An 18,560-nucleotide genomic window follows, 5' to 3' on the forward strand; every position below is an offset into this window, starting at 1 on the left:
GATTATTTCTAGCATGTATCTCTGCATTGAACAAGATTTTGAACTTATCTAAGTATAGTCTGGGAAACACTGCAGCTTTTCTAGTAACTTACAGTTACTATAAGGTCAGTGTTTACTGGGTAGTCTACAGTTAAAGAGACTTTTGAGCCTATTCCCCATTTAGTCTTCTGAGGCTCACTGCTACCTGTGGGCTGCTTGAAGCCAATTCATCCTAGAAGATTAATTTGGCTTAAGCAGAATTCTGTCTGTTTAAAGTTATATTCAAAGAAATAATGGGGTCAGCAATTATCTCTACTGTATTTACCAGATACCTATTTTCAGCCAAGATAAATGGGAGCAGGTCTTTCTGTCAGTCCTCAAGGATTATTGAACTCAAGCAGACAGATCTGAAGTAAACCACTTCAACTATTCTGCTGCCATATTCTTGTGTTAATGAACTAAGTTATGATGCATATGACAGTCAAGTTTGTTTAGGGTTTCCTGTATCTCAAATGATTAATTTAAGGGCCATTCAATTAACACTGAAATAACTACTGCTGAGTTCCATCTTTTCTTGGAGTGTCCTGTTAAACAAGAAGTAAGGTGTGAAATAAGAATTCATGATGAAGCTTCTGGATAGTGTTTCCCTGACAGAAACCCATCCTGCTGCTGAATAGAAGCCTCTTTCCCCAGGAATTCAACGGTTTTTGTGGTGGCAGATTCTCCACTTTTTGCACTAAAATAAATATGCAGGATGTTTAAGGCAGGCCAAAGTCAGCCCAGTCTAGGAGACTTGGAAAGTCAGTCAAATCCACACGGTCTTCTGCCTTTCCCAAGAATCTTCACTTTCTTCAGATAAAGGTGATGATTTTTATGTTACTTAAACAGGAAGCAGGTCAACTTGATGTACTCTGATGAGGCAAGAGGAGCAACGGAATATCTCAACAGAGGTACTGAACACTACCCTGAAGGCATTTTAAACTCATGTGCTTTGTTTTTCCTTAGGGTATGTGTGCTGCACTGTGGAGCATAAAAGATGTAAGAACCCTGGGCTGCAATTTCACCAGTAGCAAATGCAACTGGGAATGTATGTAGTGCTAGGCAGAATACTAAAATACCAGTGGCAGTTAATAATTTTTATTTTTTATTTCAACCACATAAAATTAAAATAATATATCTAGTAGAAGAGCCAGGAGAATGAAACACTCAAAATGAAAAGGGAAACCTCACCGAGAACAGATTAGAAAGCAGGGACACCTCTTGAAATATTTTATTTAAAAACCTCAGAAAACTAGGAAAAGCTTTGGATCCTTGATCTGAGTTTCTGTTTGGTGAGAAGATTCCCTGTGAATGACTTTCTGTTCTTGTAGCGTCATGAGGACTGGCACATGACCTTTAGATCTGGCCAGTTTAGACCATGTTAATTATCTAATCTGACCTTTTGCATAAAACAAATGAACAAACTTCCATTCCTGAGATTGCTTGAACAAGCTCTCCTTTACCACCTAGAAATGTTATCTGATTATGAACAGGCTTCCTGACCATCTGGTTTTCCTAAAAGATCAGAAAGCTTAGCTGTTGTTACTGCTTACCCACAGTTCTGGAACTTGACCCCAGCATGCCCATAAAGGCAAACATCAACATGTTCAGAAGCCAACAAATTGTGCCTGATCTTTCAGAGGACAGGCAGCTGTGACTTACAGGTCCTATCTGATGGTGACTGTGCCCTTGAAAACATCTTCTGGAATGTGATATTTACTTTCTGCCACAATTTTGGACTTTTGGACAGTTACATAGAAGGCAGGATTAAAACACCCAAGACATGCTGTTACTGAATCCTCTCCCCTACTTTTCCTTTCCGCTGCAAAGAAGGAAAAGGTGTAGCTGTAATGTTATGATATTCTTCCCAGCTGTCTACCAGCCTGAAGAGCTATTGTTACTAGCTCCAGTTCACAGCCATTGAAATGTAACCCTTAGCAATATAAAGAATAAATGACAGTCTCCCTGAATGAAAGACCTAACAAATGAGGGGAACACTTGATAACTAACAAGCACCAAATTCTTTCCTTTTATGAGATGGAGGTTTCTCATTTCCTGCTTCTTGTTACCTCTTACAATAATACTTGGTGCTTATTCCATGCTTTTGATCTTCAAAGTACTGTATAAACATTAACTAATTAATCCTCCAAACACCCCATGAATTACGTGAGAGAGCAGTATCTCCATATACTTTATGTTAGTGCTGTAAGGAAAATATTAGAAAAGACTTTAAAATGAGCCTTCTGTGCATTTTTATGTATTAACCTTTTGTGTTACATATGTTTGAAAAACAGGGTTTCTTTTAAAGGGACACAGCAAAACAGTAACACTTCTCAGTATTTGTCTAATATATATATATATGTTAATTATCTGGCTGAGAAATAAGTATATATTTCCCTTCTGAAATTTGAATTGCTTTGTGACTCCATCTCAGTGTTGTATCCTTCACTTATCCCTGAAGTAAAAATTAGCACATGAATTTAATTTGATTAATCCTATTTTAGACAGGGAGGGTCTTGTAGTGCTGCATGTATGATCTAATTATACCTCACCCATCCTTACTTTTCTAGCATCCTTACCTAGCACAAACATCTGTGTTTGTATTATTATTTATTTATTTATTTATTTATTTATTTTTCTGCCTCAAAAGACAAGTTCTGTTGTAAAATTAGATGCAAGGCTCTACAATACTTGCAATTGCAGTACTTAACTTCTGGGACTCTGGTATTAAGTTCATTTGTTTTGACAGTATAATGTGTTGGGAATTACCCATATGTCTGCAACTTTTATCTTTGCACACAAATTTGAGCACACTTTTCTCTTATTTTCTTCTTGCTGCTGAAAGTGCAGTAGCCTGTTCCTCCTCAGGATGTGTCTAAGGGAGATAACAACTTCATGAGGCTGTGAGCAAGCCTTTGGACAACCATTATTGCCTGCAGTCACAATACTTGATGGAAATATGCATTTCATCATTTACCTGAAGTCATCACTGCTTCCAGGACCTAACTCTTCTTTCTGTGTTTTATTTTTCTTCTTTACATTTCTGCATATGCTGAATTCTTCTTTCCCAAATTATTAATGTCAAAGATCTTCGTCTTCCTCATGTTATGTTAGATGAGTGTCAGAAGGTGGCAACCAGTACTTCACTTTATCTGTCGTGCAGCCTGCCCCTGAAAAATGCAATAAATCAAATCTTTCTCTGTAACAATTTTTACTCTTTAATTTACTAATCCATCAGATCAGGGGTTCTGAGGTTAATGCAAATTGGGAAATTTCCTTTCCATGAAATAACTAAATAAATGTTACTGCAGATTGTTTAAGTTAATGCTCACTAAATCATCAGATTGTTGCTGTTACATCAGGTATACTACGCCTAACAATAAACCATCTTTGACAGGCTCAGTCACTCTGTCTTTCAGAAGAAACTATTTCACAGAAAGGTGAATAATAGTCATGAAAACATTTTTCCACATATCCTGTATATGTACCAATACTTACTGTGGTTTGACACCACCAGCATGCACCATTCTGCTTGTCCTGGCCTCTGCTTTATGTTTCAGCATGTAAAATGTGTCTTGATAGGTTTCCAGTATGGCTATTCAGTAGAGGACTGAGTAAAACATCAATTATGTGTTACGTTTTAATTGTCTTTTTATTTATTTATTTTCCCCCAAGAAACTTCATAAGATTTGCTTTCCTAGGACAACTTGCTAGTTTCTTTTGTTAGTAGTGGTAATCTGTTTTCATTGTGTTTCAGATAACTGCAGTCACCCAAAGAAACAAATATGGAAGTTTTTACACCAACCCACTCCTCGATAGATTTGATTCCTTCTGTCACAAGACAGTGGTCTTACCCATTTTATATTAGTGCTGAAAGCAAACTCTGCAACACCCTGCTTGGAGGGCATCTGTTGTCTCCAGGATTTTCACTCTTCTGTCCCAGTTCCTCAGGACTGGTACTTCTTTAAAATCACTTCATTTAGCTTCCCAGACTCTTCCTAGACTCATAGCTATGTGAAATCACCACTTGTACCACAGGGAATATTCATGGTGTTAGCATGGTTGGCATAATTTTAAAGTAGGAAAAATATTTTTGATGAAATGCAGTTACATATTTTATCATATATATATATGTATAAAAGTAATATATATTTTCTTGCACTGTTCAGAGCAAACACTAGAATCACTAGTGTTTAACTTTTAGAATCACTAAACATCATATAGCAACACGATGATTTATATGCCAATACCTAACTTGGGAGTAATATTGTTCCACTTCTTCTTCGGTGGGCTGTCAACTCAAGTATTGCAGGAACATTGTCTATAGCTCTGTGAGGAATTCTTATGTGCTAGCAGGGTTGTCATAACTCTCTGTGTCTGTGCACTACAAGTACTCAGAAATTTTGAGAAATAATGCAGTTCCTTTTATTCAATTGCATGTTTCCTATTTTCTAGGCAGACAGTGTCTAAGACAGTGCTCTGTCAGAAAAAAAATACCATGTTATATATTATTTTCTTCATCTTGAACACAGAGTTTTGTGGCCCTTCTGCCATAGGTTCTTGTTTGTTTCTTTATGCATGTGTAGAGTATCACTCACAGTTGGAAGATCCAAGTCTGCCCAGAAACATGTAACTGCCATTGTATAACAAAAGGCAGAGGATGAAATCTTGATATCCACATAGTCTTACTCTGATTTATTTTATTCTAAATCCAATTGGGAACTTCGTTTCTGAAGTTGTAAAGTGGACTTTTCAGCCTCAGATCACTCTTAAAGTCTCCTGTTCTCTCATATTTCCTTAGTTTCTTCTGATAAAAATCAGATGTATCTGAAATATATTTTTAGAATGAAGAAGGGTACTACCTAAGTTCCTGTACAAGTTGTTAGGCACATCAGATGCTGTGGAACCAGCCAACCATGAAAAAAATCTGATGTCTTCCATTTACTTGTCCAAATCACCACTCCAAGGTAAAATAGCTAAAAATTGATATAATAGACAAATGACAAGTGGCTCAAAGATACCTTATTTGTCATTAATGTAACAGAATTTTGAAAATATAAATGAGGAATCCATTAAACTTTAGATTAAAAAACAAAACAAAACATACACACACACACACAAAAAAACACACACACAAAAACAAAAAACAAACAAAAAAAACTATTCAGAGGGGTATCAGTCATATCTGGAGAATAGGGCTTATTCTTTAAGAAAGGGGATAATTGGGCTGTAATATAAGATTTCTGTAAAAACTATCCTCTTATTAGGAAAAATATGTGCCTTTCCCTGCTGTTTGTCGAAGTGCTGTGACAGGTTTGTCAGTCACTCAAGCAGTGGTGTTGCAAGGACAGCACAGCACTTCTATTTCAAGTGAGTCTGATGGAGTGCTGCTATAACAAGCCAGCCTCCACTTCTTCAATACAAACACCACTCCTTGGCATTTCAATCAGATCAGACATTTTGGGGGGAAAACATTTCAGAGCTATTGTTTAAAAATAAAACAAAAACAAAAACAAACAAAAAAAAAAAAAAAAAAAAAAAAACAGAGATGTCCCCAGTTTCCCTTCTTTTATCACCCAACAAACATACCAAAAACCCCTGGCAAGAAGAGAAACTTATTTCAAAGTAATATTTTCTAAGAATATAAGAAATCAGAGCAACAGGACAAAAGCTTCAGTGAGAACTGATGCTTTTTCAAAGACAATTAAAGAAATAACTGTATGGGTTGCACAGCAGTGGGATGTAGAAGTAGCTAGTCTGAAGGCCGTCTTTTTTAATGGACTTTTCTGGTAAGCTGTCAAGACACTTTTCCCACATGAATTTTCAATCATCCCACTGACTCTTCCCTCTCACTTGCTGTTTATTCTGTTATGATGGTTTCTAAAATTGTTCCTGTTTCCCCTAGATCAGTAATTCCCAAGCTGCTCACTAAACACTGATAGTTACAAGGCTATAATAAGCAACCCACAGATCCATTTTAAACATTGTGGGGTTTGTAGACTGTTTCGCAGGTGTTATTTTGACCACTACTGCAAATGTTCCCAAGTTTAAGATGGAGCAAAGATATATAAAAGGATTTCTGTTTTTCCAAGAGGTTGATATTTTGTTTGTTTTGCTAGGCAGTAGCAATGATGCTAACTTCAGGAAGGGAGAGAGTGAAATTGTTTACACTGCTGGCTACTGTATTGGCTATTTACAGATGCAAAGCTGATAAAGGAGTTTCCTATAGGTTGCTTCTGGACTGAGCTGGTACATCCACCACTATTCAGCTTCATAGAAGGGAGAAAGAAAGAAAGAAGGAAAGATGTCTAGAACTTCCCTCTCCCCAAAGAAGTGAACAAAGTTTATAATTCCCTGTTGTGTTCACAGAGCTTAAATTTCTGGATGCATGAGATATACACAGTGGAAGTTTTTTAGGTGGAAGTAGGGAAAATTTGGGGGATGTTTTTTGTTTTTTGATGTTTCTCACCAACCTCTGCTGAGTGGGTTTGTAAATGCCAGCTGACCAAGGAGAGTTTAAATCTCTCTTGTCTGACCCTGTTCAGTCACTGTATTTTCCCCCTTCTGGGTTCTTCCCACTCTCATTTCTTTGCCCATATTGTTTTAATCACTCTTCTGCAGATGTGTCACTGCAGTCTGACTGGCCAATCCACTCTTGACTCTTCTGATGTCCACCTCCTTTCCTGTTGGTGCCAATCCTAGTCTTTCTAAATTTTTAATCAATCTCAGATTACCTCCATGCTACCTGTTTGGCTCTTTTAGCAATCTCACGCCCTCTCTTTGTCCATTTGTCATATTTCTGAACACCAGCATGTCTCACACAGTTCTTCCCATTATTTTTCCATTTCCTACCCAGTTTCAAATTGCTTAAGCTCTAAAAACAAATTTCTCCACATTTTTCAGCTGTTTGTCCACGCTAACCAAGCAAATCTGTCCTTTACTAGCTCCTAATCCCAGTCTCTTTCAACTTTTTTTTTGCTTACTCAAAAAAGTCCTCTTTGCCCTTGATCCTTCTGAGCTCTTGGTTGCTATTCCCTCCTAACATTTCAGGCAAAACAGTTTGTAGAAATGGTAAAGGACTTAAGAATGTGAAGCACTAGAAAATTTGAACAGGGGGTGGTATTAGCTGACACATAACATAGATTGCAATCTCATTAGAGTAACACGCTTGTCTTTGTTTTGCTGCACACCCATTAAATGCCATTAGAAACATTTCTTTTTATTTGATTTTCAAACAATAGTATAAGTAACTGCCTATTACTTAGATCTCTCTGGTTTTAAAGGAAATTAAAACATCATAAAGTAATAGAAAAATGGTAATAGAAACAATAAGCCAGGTGCTAAGATGGTGTATATCAGTGTGACTGTACTGAAGACTATAGAGCAATTCCAGTTTGTACTAGCTGAAGATCTGCTATCTTTTGAATACATATTTGTTAGTGAGAGGAATACTAATAGAAAAAAAAATTAACTGTCTTATAATAACAGCAACTTGATCAATCTCTTTTCTCTCTTAGGATTAATTTGTATGCAAAAAATAGTTTGGTTATTTTTATTTTCTACGTAAATGCTCTAATAAAAAAAAAAAAAAAAAAACAAAGATTAATGAGACAAGTGTGCGATGTAAAGAGCTCAGTTCACCTACACTGATTAGAAACAGATTGTACATTTAGACCCCCCCCAATTAAAACTATGGATTTAATAATTTTCAATTTATGTAAATTACATTACATTTTATGGGTTGCTGTCTTTCATTTCAGTTTTTATTAGTCCTTTTTTTAAATTTTATTTTATTTTCTGTCCATTTTATTTTATTTTATTTTATTTTATTTTATTTTATTTTATTTTATTTTATTTTATTTTATTTTATTTTCTGTCCATTTTATTTTATTTTATTTTATTTTATTTTATTTTATTTTATTTTATTTTATTTTATTTTATTTTATTTTATTTTAATTACCCTGAATTTTTGTAGTACTAAGTCTTTTCTTCTCTTCCTTCAGACCTATTTGGATATTGTCATTTAATTTTTCTCTTCTTTCTCCCAGGACTCTTCACTTCTATATATTTTTTGTAGTCCTCAGGATTATTGAATGATGAGTGGTAATTAAACTGTTTCAATTTATGAAATGAATCAGTTTTAAAAGAACCAATTTCTTACTATACTTATTTTTACTTAGACCTCACTTGTGTAAAATTACAGTATGGTGTATTACAGTGTGATGCACTCTACTGTTTTATTTCTAACTCCTGGGACCAACTTTCTGAAGTATAACACAGGGAGATAAGTTTAATTTGGGGACTAATTTAACTGGCTAAATTTTGCCAGTACTTTTGCACAGTTAGTAGAGTATTTCCCACACATCAGTGTGGCTTAGCACAGGGAAGACAGCTAAGAAGTTTTCACATTTCAAAACTTCTGTATATTTGGCCTACACAAAATATTGCATGGACCACAGTATTATAGGTAGGAATTTCTACCCATTTAAAAGTTATACACTAACACTAAAAACAACTTGGATCTACACAGGTGCCTTGTAGAGCTGGTAAAAATATCTAACTAAATCTAACTAAATCCTTCCTTTTAATAAAATGATTTTTTTTTTTTTCATAGATACATTTTATTTCATTTTTTTACACAAGAAATATTTTCTCTCCCTAGTCATTGATTACAAATATAAATATGAAAAAAAATAGTCACAAGACCTTTTTTCTACTAAAAATTTAGTTTTTAATTAAAAAATGAAAATTTCTTCAAGTATCAATGTTTCAAACACCAAAATCTTCACAATGAAACTTTGATGAAAAAAACAACAACCAACCAACCAACCAATTAAAAAAAAATCAATTCCCAGTTTGCTGTATTCCCCGCAATAGCATCCAAACACCAAACATTTTACCTACTACACTGAGCCTGAGTCTCAAAGATGACATGAGTGCTGTATAGCTACTGATTGAGATAACGAGGCACATCCTCAATTACAGAGATATGAGATTTTTCTATTAGCTCTGCCGTAGTGATTTCATTGAGGCTTTTTGCAGCCATCTAAACCCACTCAGCTGCTTTGGTGGGGTCTGGCAGAAGCACTGTGCTTTAGATATGAAAAACTATACTGTAATTAGAGACCAAATGTCCATAACTAAAGTAATTTGTTCTATTCTAGGTGATGATGTTTCCCAGCTTGAATGTGCCTAACATTATGTATTTGTTTGTTTGTTTATTTGAGTGTTAGAGGACATATTTCATGTCCTCTATATGAAATATTTAATATTTCATTTTAAGGGGATTGAATATTTCAACATATATATGCAACAGTTAGACACTACGGAAAAAAAAAAAAAAAAAAAAAAAAAAAAGATATATACAGAAAAGAAAGTCCCAGTCCCACAACTAGACACAAAGGGTTAGGAGGTAAGCAACATGTGTATAAATGAAGCTTTAAAACATTGCAAGTTCACTTAAAGGTCTAACTTTTAGTTTTTCAGTTTTGTTTTAAAATCTGATCAAACATTTATAAGTATTCAATATTTTTAATATAGTTTTTCACAACATTTGAAATCTCTCATTCCCTTCTTCCCAAATAACTGATTTGCTTTTGTCTACTCTTAAATGTAGAGAAAGTGAAATCTGGAAAATTTACATCAAACTGAAAATTTTGAGCAAGTTGTGCCATAAGCAAATAAAGGTGTGAATGGAATGCAGACAAATATGAGACTACAGTGGTATTGCAATATGAGGACTACAGTGGTGCTGCACATCTGATACCAGCTATCTAATACAGCATGTGTAGCCAAAAAAGATGGAGCACTTCTGGTTGTCTCTTGTTTAACAGAATAATGCAACAAAATTGCTGCCAGGTTTCATTCCTGCTCTATAAGTGACATAAATATTTTAGTACCTCTTCTATTTTCCTTGGTGGCTGCTATTATTCCTACAATATGCAGGAGAAAGTCACCAGAGGGTAAATCTAGCATTTAACTATATTTCTCTGGCATATTTTCCACATACTGTGAGAGGCAGAATCCATGTTTGCAGAAGTAATGGCATCCCTAGAGAAAAGGAGCTCCATTTTAACTGCCTCGCAAGTACTCCTTGTTTCACAATTTACGGTAGGTATTAAGTAAATGTTTGCACAAATTAGAGCTGGTTTAAATGCAACAAAGTCAAAATTTTGAAAATGAAATGCAAACACCAGACTTCCTGGTGCATCAGATGACTGATGAAAAACTAAGCTAGATACATACTTAACCTTAAGCCATTCAGTATCTTATTTACCTGCACTGTATACTTTTCCTTTAGGTGTTTTTCTTGCTCAACCTTGTTTGGTATTGTTTTTTCTGCCTGACAGGGGCATCTTAAAAATTCATCTACTCACTGAATCATACACAGTCACAAACAGGATTCACACCTTCAAAGGTCTTCACATCACATTTTGGTGAGTAGGTCTGTTGACAAGGCAGTGTTGTACTTGGACTTGTGTGTTTATATCACAGTCTTTCAAAAGCATTTCCATGCTTTTTGCTCATTCCTGCTCTTTCAGCTTGGCACTATAAATGCTTCATTATTTTTCCATTTTCTCTCTATTGTCTTTCCTTATGGTTTGAAATCTTTTGAACCTGGTCTGTACTGAATTGAAACATTTTGTATCCCCTGTAGGCTGGCGTACAGGGGATAACATCCTAAAAGACCAAGAAACCTTCAGCTTTGGCCATGATTACAGTTTCAGAGGTTAGACAAGACTGTGTTTGACAGACATATAGAGGAAAGAGAACCAATCTGTTAGCACTGTCTGCTCATCTGGAAACTGGGAAGTGTGTGAAGGCTTAGCACCTTTCTGAACATATGAGCATCACTGGGGAGATTAGTGCTTGTTAGGTGTTTTGCATCTACACTTTTCCTTTTCCTTTTCCTTTTCCTTTTCCTTTTCCTTTTCCTTTTCCTTTTCCTTTTCCTTTTCCTTTTCCTTTTCCTTTTCCTTTTCCTTTTCCTTTTCCTTTTCCTTTTCCTTTTCCTTTTCCTTTTCCTTTTCCTTTTTTTTTCTTTTTCTCCTTCTCCTTCTCCTTCTCCTTCTCCTTCTCCTTCTCCTTCTCCTTCTCCTTCTCCTTCTCCTTCTCCTTCTCCTTCTCCTTCTCCTTCTCCTTCTCCTTCTCCTTCTCCTTCTCCTTCTCCTTCTCCTTCTCCTTCTCCTTCTCCTTCTCCTTCTCCCCCTCCCCCTTCCCCTCCCCCTCCCCCTCCCTCTCCTTCTCCTTTCTCTTTCTTTCTCCTTTCTTCTCTTTTCTCTTCTTTTTTTTTTTTTTTTTTCTCTTTATTTTTGCCCAGTGAGGAGCTTCACAACATCCACCACACTCATCCACCCCTTCCTCTGCTTTCCCTCCTACATGCTGTGCTTTTTGAAATTGCCTCGGTCTAGCTTGTCATGTCACTAAATGAGATTCAATATGAGTAAAACACTCTCTGTTATAAGGTCAGCTTCTTGTCAGTTCCTTACTGCCATCTTATTTGGTTGGATGGTCTTGGAGTCAAAATCGCTATCCGAATATCAATGCCTCTTCTTCATTCTGTAGAGACATGCTTGTAACTTATGATGTACTTCAAAAATTCAAGTATGTTCAGCTCAGTGTCATTCCATTGTATCTTTAATTTGCAGTGTAGATATATCTGACTTGAACATTAATTCTAGTTTACATCATGTCTAACACAATAGTGTATGATTGCTAGAGGCCTATACCTATTATAAAATCATTATCATCCTTACTAATGTAAACGATCATTCTAATTGTAAATATTCATCTTCTTAAATGCTTTATTTGTTATAGTCTGGAAACCTGTTCTCCATATCTCATAACTCAGTGATTCCCCTCAAATTCAGTGGAAGAATTGTCAATATAATTCTTTTCTGTATTCCTGAATATTTCTGATATTTCTACAAATCCTTCCTACTTGAAATGTAGATTTTGGACACACAAAATCCAATTTAAAATGTCAGGACCCAGTAAGGACAGAGAAACATATTGCTTGGACAATTTTACATGGTAGTGTAAGGATGTTGCTTCAAGATCTGCTTTAAATATGCTCAGATAGTATGTACTGAAATCAATAGTGTAAGACAATATGAGGCATTTTAAGGTGAATATGAATTTAATGGAATAATAGAATGGCTGAGGTTGGAAGGGACCTCCAGAGATCATCTAGTCCAACCTCCCTGCTCAATCAGGGTCACCTAGAGCATGATACAGAGTTACATCCAGACAGGTTTTAAATATCTCCAAAGAAGGAGACTTCACAACCTCTCTGGGAAGCCTGTTCCAGTTCTCTGTCACCCAAAACATGAAGGATTTCTTCCTCATATGACTATGAAATCTTCTGTGGTTCATTTTATATCCATTACCCCTTGTCCTATCACTGACCACCACTGAGAAGGGTTTGGCCCCATCCTCTTTACATTGTCTCCTCAGGTATTTGTAGAGGTGGGTAAGATCTCCTCTCAATCTTCTCTTCTCTAGTCTAAACAGGCCCAGCTCACTTAGTCTTTCCTCATAAGACAGATGCTCCAATCCCTTACTCATCTTCGTGGCTCTATGCTGGACCTTCCATAGAATTCTATATCTCTCTTGTACTGGGAAGCCCAGAACTGCACAAAATTTGTAGAAAATACCTTAAGATCAAAGCTCTTATTCTCTATTGGCACTAAATAAAAACACAGAAAATATGTTGCTATATAGCCTAAAAAGTTTGCTATATAGCCTAAAAAGTTTGCTGTCTCTGAGTTCTGATTACCTGAAGTAAAATGCCCAATTGCTCTCAGTTCTGCAACACTTTCAAACAAGTCAGATCCTTTCTGAAATACACAGTATGAAATAATAGAGTTGATGTATGAATAACACTGTTAAGGATTAAAGAGAATGCTAGCTAAATAAGTTTGCAGAAAAAAACTTATAACTTTTGGTATCTGTATAATATAGACTTGAGAGACAACCTTAAGAGCCTGGGTAAAACGTGATAAGTAATGGCTTGAAGCTGTGGCAGAGGAAGTTCAGACAGGATATCAGGAAAACATTCTTCACCAAGAGGCTGTTCAAGCACTGGAACAGGCTCCCCAGGGAAGTGGTCATGGCACTGAGCCTTCTGGAGTTAAGAAAAGTTTGGACAATGCTCTCAGACACATGGTGTGAACATGATGATCCTTGTAGGTCCCTTCCAACTCATATTCTATGATAACCATTTGTGATGTTAGCACCAGATAACGGCTTGAAGCAGTTGTCCCAGGCTACCTTTGTGTAGCACCAGAATGGCTTCAGGCAAGGGTCAATGACTCCTTTAGCAGACCTCCTCAGGCACAAATGAGGTTCTGAGGTTCACTGTAAAAATTTTCAAGAAATTACTGGGCCATTGATGACATCATCTTCTGTGGGAATATCTCTGCTCATGTCCAGGCTTTAATTCTGTTTCACATGGCAGAATCTAGTGCTCAGTTGTCTGGGAATCCAAAAGAGGCCTTGCTTCCTGAAGCATGTGCAGCTCAGGAGCTGTAACCTGCTTTAATCAAAGTTGGCAAGGCACAGGTGACATCGGGCCCAGTAAAGTCTTCATCACAGGTGGCCGAACCCTAGTGTGAGCAGAACCGTGTTAGAACAGGAGCAAGGCTAAATGGTTTGGGGGTCTTACACAGCTGATAGGGGCCATTCTGGCATTGAAATAGCCAGTTGTTGATGACATTGTCTTTATGCCAGCTAGCACAGACTGTAGACCGGTCTCTCAGCTATATCCGTCATTCTGGGGTACAAGGGTGATTCTGAAACAGTTAAGAAGAGAGTTATCATTGGTTTGTCAGGTAACATCAGGATTGTATCACAAGGCACTTTTTTCAAGAACTGAAAATCTGTAATTCACAAAAACCAGCCTTTGCAAAAAGTGTGTTGAGAGAAAAGGCTAACATTTTTTGTCCTGTGTTGTTACCTAGACATGTATTTACAAGGTGTGCATTTGCCAAAGGTTATAGTCAATATGCCTCATAGGTCGCAGCTTTGGTTTTCCCCTAGAGAGAAAAAATACAAAACAATGATACAGCAGTGTTACACATATAGACTCTATATGTAAAGACTCTATAAACATATATTTGATTTTAAATTGTGTGGCATAGACAGAGGCAGAAAGATGGGAGGTATGGGGTAAATATTTGCAATACCATAAACTCTTGTATGGGTGCATCACTGACTACCAGTAACCATGCAGTACATATTGCAGTCCTGTAGGATCTTTTATGTCTCTTGAGAAAAAAAAAAAAAAATAGAGACATTGTAAAAGTCATAGGTAATGAATTACTTCCTTATCTCCTCATGGAAGGTAATGAAGGTGTTGTTCCACCTTTGCAGAAGACAAAATTGTGTTCCTTGCCCAGTGTGGTAGCATAGTGGTAGGATGTGGTAATAAGTGGTAGGATGGTGAAGGGCCTGGAACATAAGTCATATGAGGAGCAGATGAGGGAACTGGTGTTGTTTAGTCTGGAGAAGAGGAGGCTCAGGGGAGACCTTATGGCTCTCTACAACTACCTGAAAGGAAGTTGTGGTCAGCTGGGGGTCAGCTTCTTCTCACAGGTAACTAGTGATAGGACTCACGTTGCACCAGGGGAGGCTTAGGTTGGAAATAGGAGACATTTCTTTTCAGAAAGAGTAGTCAGGCATTGGAACAGGTGATGTTGGACCAGGGAGGTGATGGAGTCACTGTCCCTGGGGTTGTTTAAGGAGAGGTTGGACGTAATGCTTAAGGACATGTTTTAGTGTCCCTAGTATATAGTGTATATACATATTTTGCATATACATGGAAGATAAATGCATCTGTGGTATCTCTTTAGAATGATTTACCACATGGCCATCTTGAAAGTATACATTTTCAGTGGTGATACTAAAGATAATGATACTAGTAATCAAGTACATAAAAAGTTACTTGGTTCAGCTCTCTAAAGGGAAGCAAGGAGGGTTTTAACTTACAGAATGCAAGTGGAAATACAGAAGTAAAAAAGATTGGCAGTCTCCAAAAATATAAGTTGCAATATGTCATGACACAGGGATGTTTATTGTTATGTCAGAGATTATGGGCTCAGTTTTGCAGTGTGCAACTAACCTTGTCCCAATCCTTAAGTGTGAATACTTCATTATAATGTAAATGAAATGTATTTTTTTTTTCAAATAATGGCAGCATAGTAGCATTTCACATAAAGCTTTAAATAAATTCTTCTAATTCAAAAAGAAACTATCATTTGGCAACAATTAATTTTAAGACAGTCACCTCTATGTTCCCAGAACAGAATATACATATCTGTTTTGTTTTATTAGAAAACCACTGCCATTAAGAAACTTTTTCTTGTTCCCATGAGTAGTGGCATAATGTCAATCTAACTATGAAAAAATTAGCATATATGCAGTACAGTGTACAATTTCCCCCCTCCCCCCCACACACATAGCGATATGTGCATTACAAGATTTCATAGGTGCACTCCTCTGAAATTTTGTGATCCATATGTGGTGCTGTAACCATGACTCCCACCATCAAGTTCAAAAGCAGTAATTTAGAATTAGTGACTCTCTACAGCAGTCAGACCTGCAAGTGTCTATATCCCAATTAGCAGGGACTGACCTTTGACTTGTTCATTTATTAAAGCTGTAGGACTGTAACAGGAAATGAGTAAAAAAAAAAAAAAAAAAAAAAAGAAAAACACAAAGAAAAGCAAAGAAAATAAAGAAAGAAAAAAAAGGTAGAGTGTCTTGGTATATATGTTTTAACTGAGTTTCTCTCATCGTTATTCCTGTCTGACAAAGTGTTAATTTTCAGAGACCAGCTTGCATTCCCTCATGCTGACTGGATATAAATTACTCCAGGGATTGCTTTTGATTTGCATTCTCCTATTAATGCTACTATTAGCCTTGATAGCTTTGTTGAGAAGGTTACAGAATGTAATAAATATATTCATCTGAGACCCAGTGCCTTCTTGTTTGGCTTATTTTGAACAGATTTTTCACTGTTGAGTAGAATTAACTGAAATACTGCCTCAGCCTTTAGTCGGAAGGGAATGTTTGCTCCCCTGCTGTAAAAGCTCCGTGTCCTCCTGTCTTCTTTGCCCTATCACCAATTATCTTTTAGCATTTGCAAGTTATCTTCCCTCTGGTTCATTACAAAAAAAAAAAAAAAAAAAAAAAAAAAAAAAAAAAAGCAGCTTAAAAAAGATACACTACAAGTGCAAGTGTATTTATGCCAATTCATTAATTGGCTTTATCTTTGTCTCCAGTTTGGCTTAGACAAAACTTGTGAATGGAGACTTAGAAACAATACATAACAAAGATGTAAACTGCAGTAAGAAATCACAGAATCACAGAATCACAGAACTGTAGGGGTTGGAAGGGATCTTGAAAGGTCATCGGGTCCAACCCCCAAAAATGTTTTAATTAAACAGTCGGATTCCCCTGGTCTGCACCAGTTCTAAGCCAGCTACTAGCACCAGTTACTAAGTCAGCCGAGGCGGGGTGCTGCCAGCCCCCCAAAGGTAGGCACTTCAGGGTTGTAGTGGTAATTATCATCATTATTTCTGAACAACTCAAGAGACACCTGCTTCAAGATGTGGAAACTGTACAGTAAATAATAACTACAGATTCCTACAAGAAGCAGAAACTAAACCTTCTGAGTAAGTGATGGTTATGAGAAAATTAAAATATATCTATCAATAGTGTGGGCAGAGAAACTACAGAACAGGAGGAAGAAGGAGTGAATGGTGGTGAATAAAACGAGTTGTTTCTACTTTATATGGCAACGTTGGCATGGGGAGGATGAAAGTGTGCATTGAAGAAGGAAAGAAGAAAGGGATTAGCTAAGGGACAGGTGAGAAAACAGTTCAAATAGTGATTTTTTTCTGTCCGAGGAGACTCCCCACAGAGGCTGTCAGTAGGGATACTCTTACCAGGCAAAAGAGAAGAGAGGAGGTGTGCAGACGTAGGTGGTGTCATTTGAATCTACCCAACTCTCCCCACTTGTCAGGTGTTGCCATACTAGAAGGAGCACGGTATGCAATATAAATTAGTGCTGTACATCAACAGAAAGGAAAATAGAAAGAGGGAAGGATCCAAACAAAATAGATATAGCTATTTATGGTGCTCTAAAAATGCTGCATGATACTCCTTATTTTAAAATGAGTGCTGGCTTTATTTGCTTGTGTCTTGAGTCTTTGTTAAAATGGTCTTGCTTAATCTGTCACCTATCTCGTTCAGGACTTTCACCTGTGTGATGGGTTTCCACAGCAGAGAATGCTAGAGCTGCGATCTCATTGTGGAACCTGTCTGTTAATGTGGCCCATGTGCTTTTTCTCTAAATATATACACACAGTACGTAGCCTATCACAAAGTAGTCTGTTGGCTCTGAGGAGAGTGATAATAATAGATGTAATGTCGATAATTATAATAATAGTAAATGATTCAGAGATAGATCTCTAGGTTAGATATAATTGATTTTGAAAGTGAATGACAACTATATTTACTTGGTAAATACATGGTTTTAATGCAGTTGCTGGAACAAGATACCTGCATCACAGAAAATAGGAAAGCTAATGGTTTCTCCCCCAGGTCCCAACAGAGGAACACAGAGGGCACATTTAGCTGGTCAAGGCTGCACAGTTTCTGCCTCTGCTGTGCTGTGCTGATTTTAGGAAGGAGCATATTGGACTTAATTTTCAATTGCTATCAGCCCAACTCTCACAAGTATTACATTCAATTAGAAAGAACACCAAAACCAATTTAAAAAAATGACAAAAGGAAGAATCCACTATGAATAAAGTTGCTTGCTTACCACTGTAATGGCTGTCCTACTTCATCAGCTGGGTTTATCTCAAGAGAATAATGCTAACTACTGCTAACTACTTTTTTTTTTTTTTTTTTTTTTTTTTTTTTTCAGCTTATCTCAGGTCTCCATGGTGAGTATCAGTTTTCTAAGTACGTATATTTTAAAACAACTTTCCTTGTAAATGCAAATGATATAGGAATGGCCTCTTAATACCAGACATAAAAATAAACCATTAACTTAAGTGAGTCTCATTTACTCAGCCTTCTGCTGCGTATAGTAGAGGAATAAAATAGTTATTAATATTATCATATTGCCCCATCAGATTATTCAATGTGTTCATCTTGATTCTCCCAGCGTATGCAAGCTTTTTATGCCTGCTGTGTGCTGAGTTAATTATGTGCATTTTTAATTGATTTAGTTTATTTTACAAGTGCATTTCAGCATAAATATCATAGTTTAGATTTGTTTTTATAACAGGTATGCTCAGATGTCCAAAAATGACCTCAACATATAATTCTTGTAAACTGTGCTGGAAATGGACTTGCTCTGGGATCATGTTGAGGACAGATGTCTCCTATCAGCCAGAGGAGCCCTTTTGAAGTTAGTGTAAAATAAATATCAAGACTTTTATATTTAATGTTACATTATTAACATCTACCACTGGGTTCATACCTTTATCTACTGCTGCATAGTCAAAGTACTCCATTTATTATTTCCT

At 36.6% G+C, this 18,560-nt stretch overlaps 1 long non-coding RNA gene across 1 annotated transcript; it reads left to right on the forward strand.

The window, feature by feature from the left end:
• The first annotated feature begins 861 nt into the window (after positions 1 to 861).
• LOC311433350 lies at positions 862 to 17,973 on the forward strand. The gene is made up of 3 exons (XR_014690698.1): positions 862 to 929; positions 10,368 to 10,454; positions 17,954 to 17,973. It is a non-coding gene; the product is annotated as an uncharacterized lncRNA (long non-coding RNA).
• Positions 17,974 to 18,560: the final 587 nt, after the last annotated feature.

This window comes from Aythya ferina (genome assembly GCF_964211825.1).
Source record: "Aythya ferina genome assembly, chromosome: 3".
Classification (NCBI taxonomy): domain Eukaryota; kingdom Metazoa; phylum Chordata; class Aves; order Anseriformes; family Anatidae; genus Aythya; species Aythya ferina.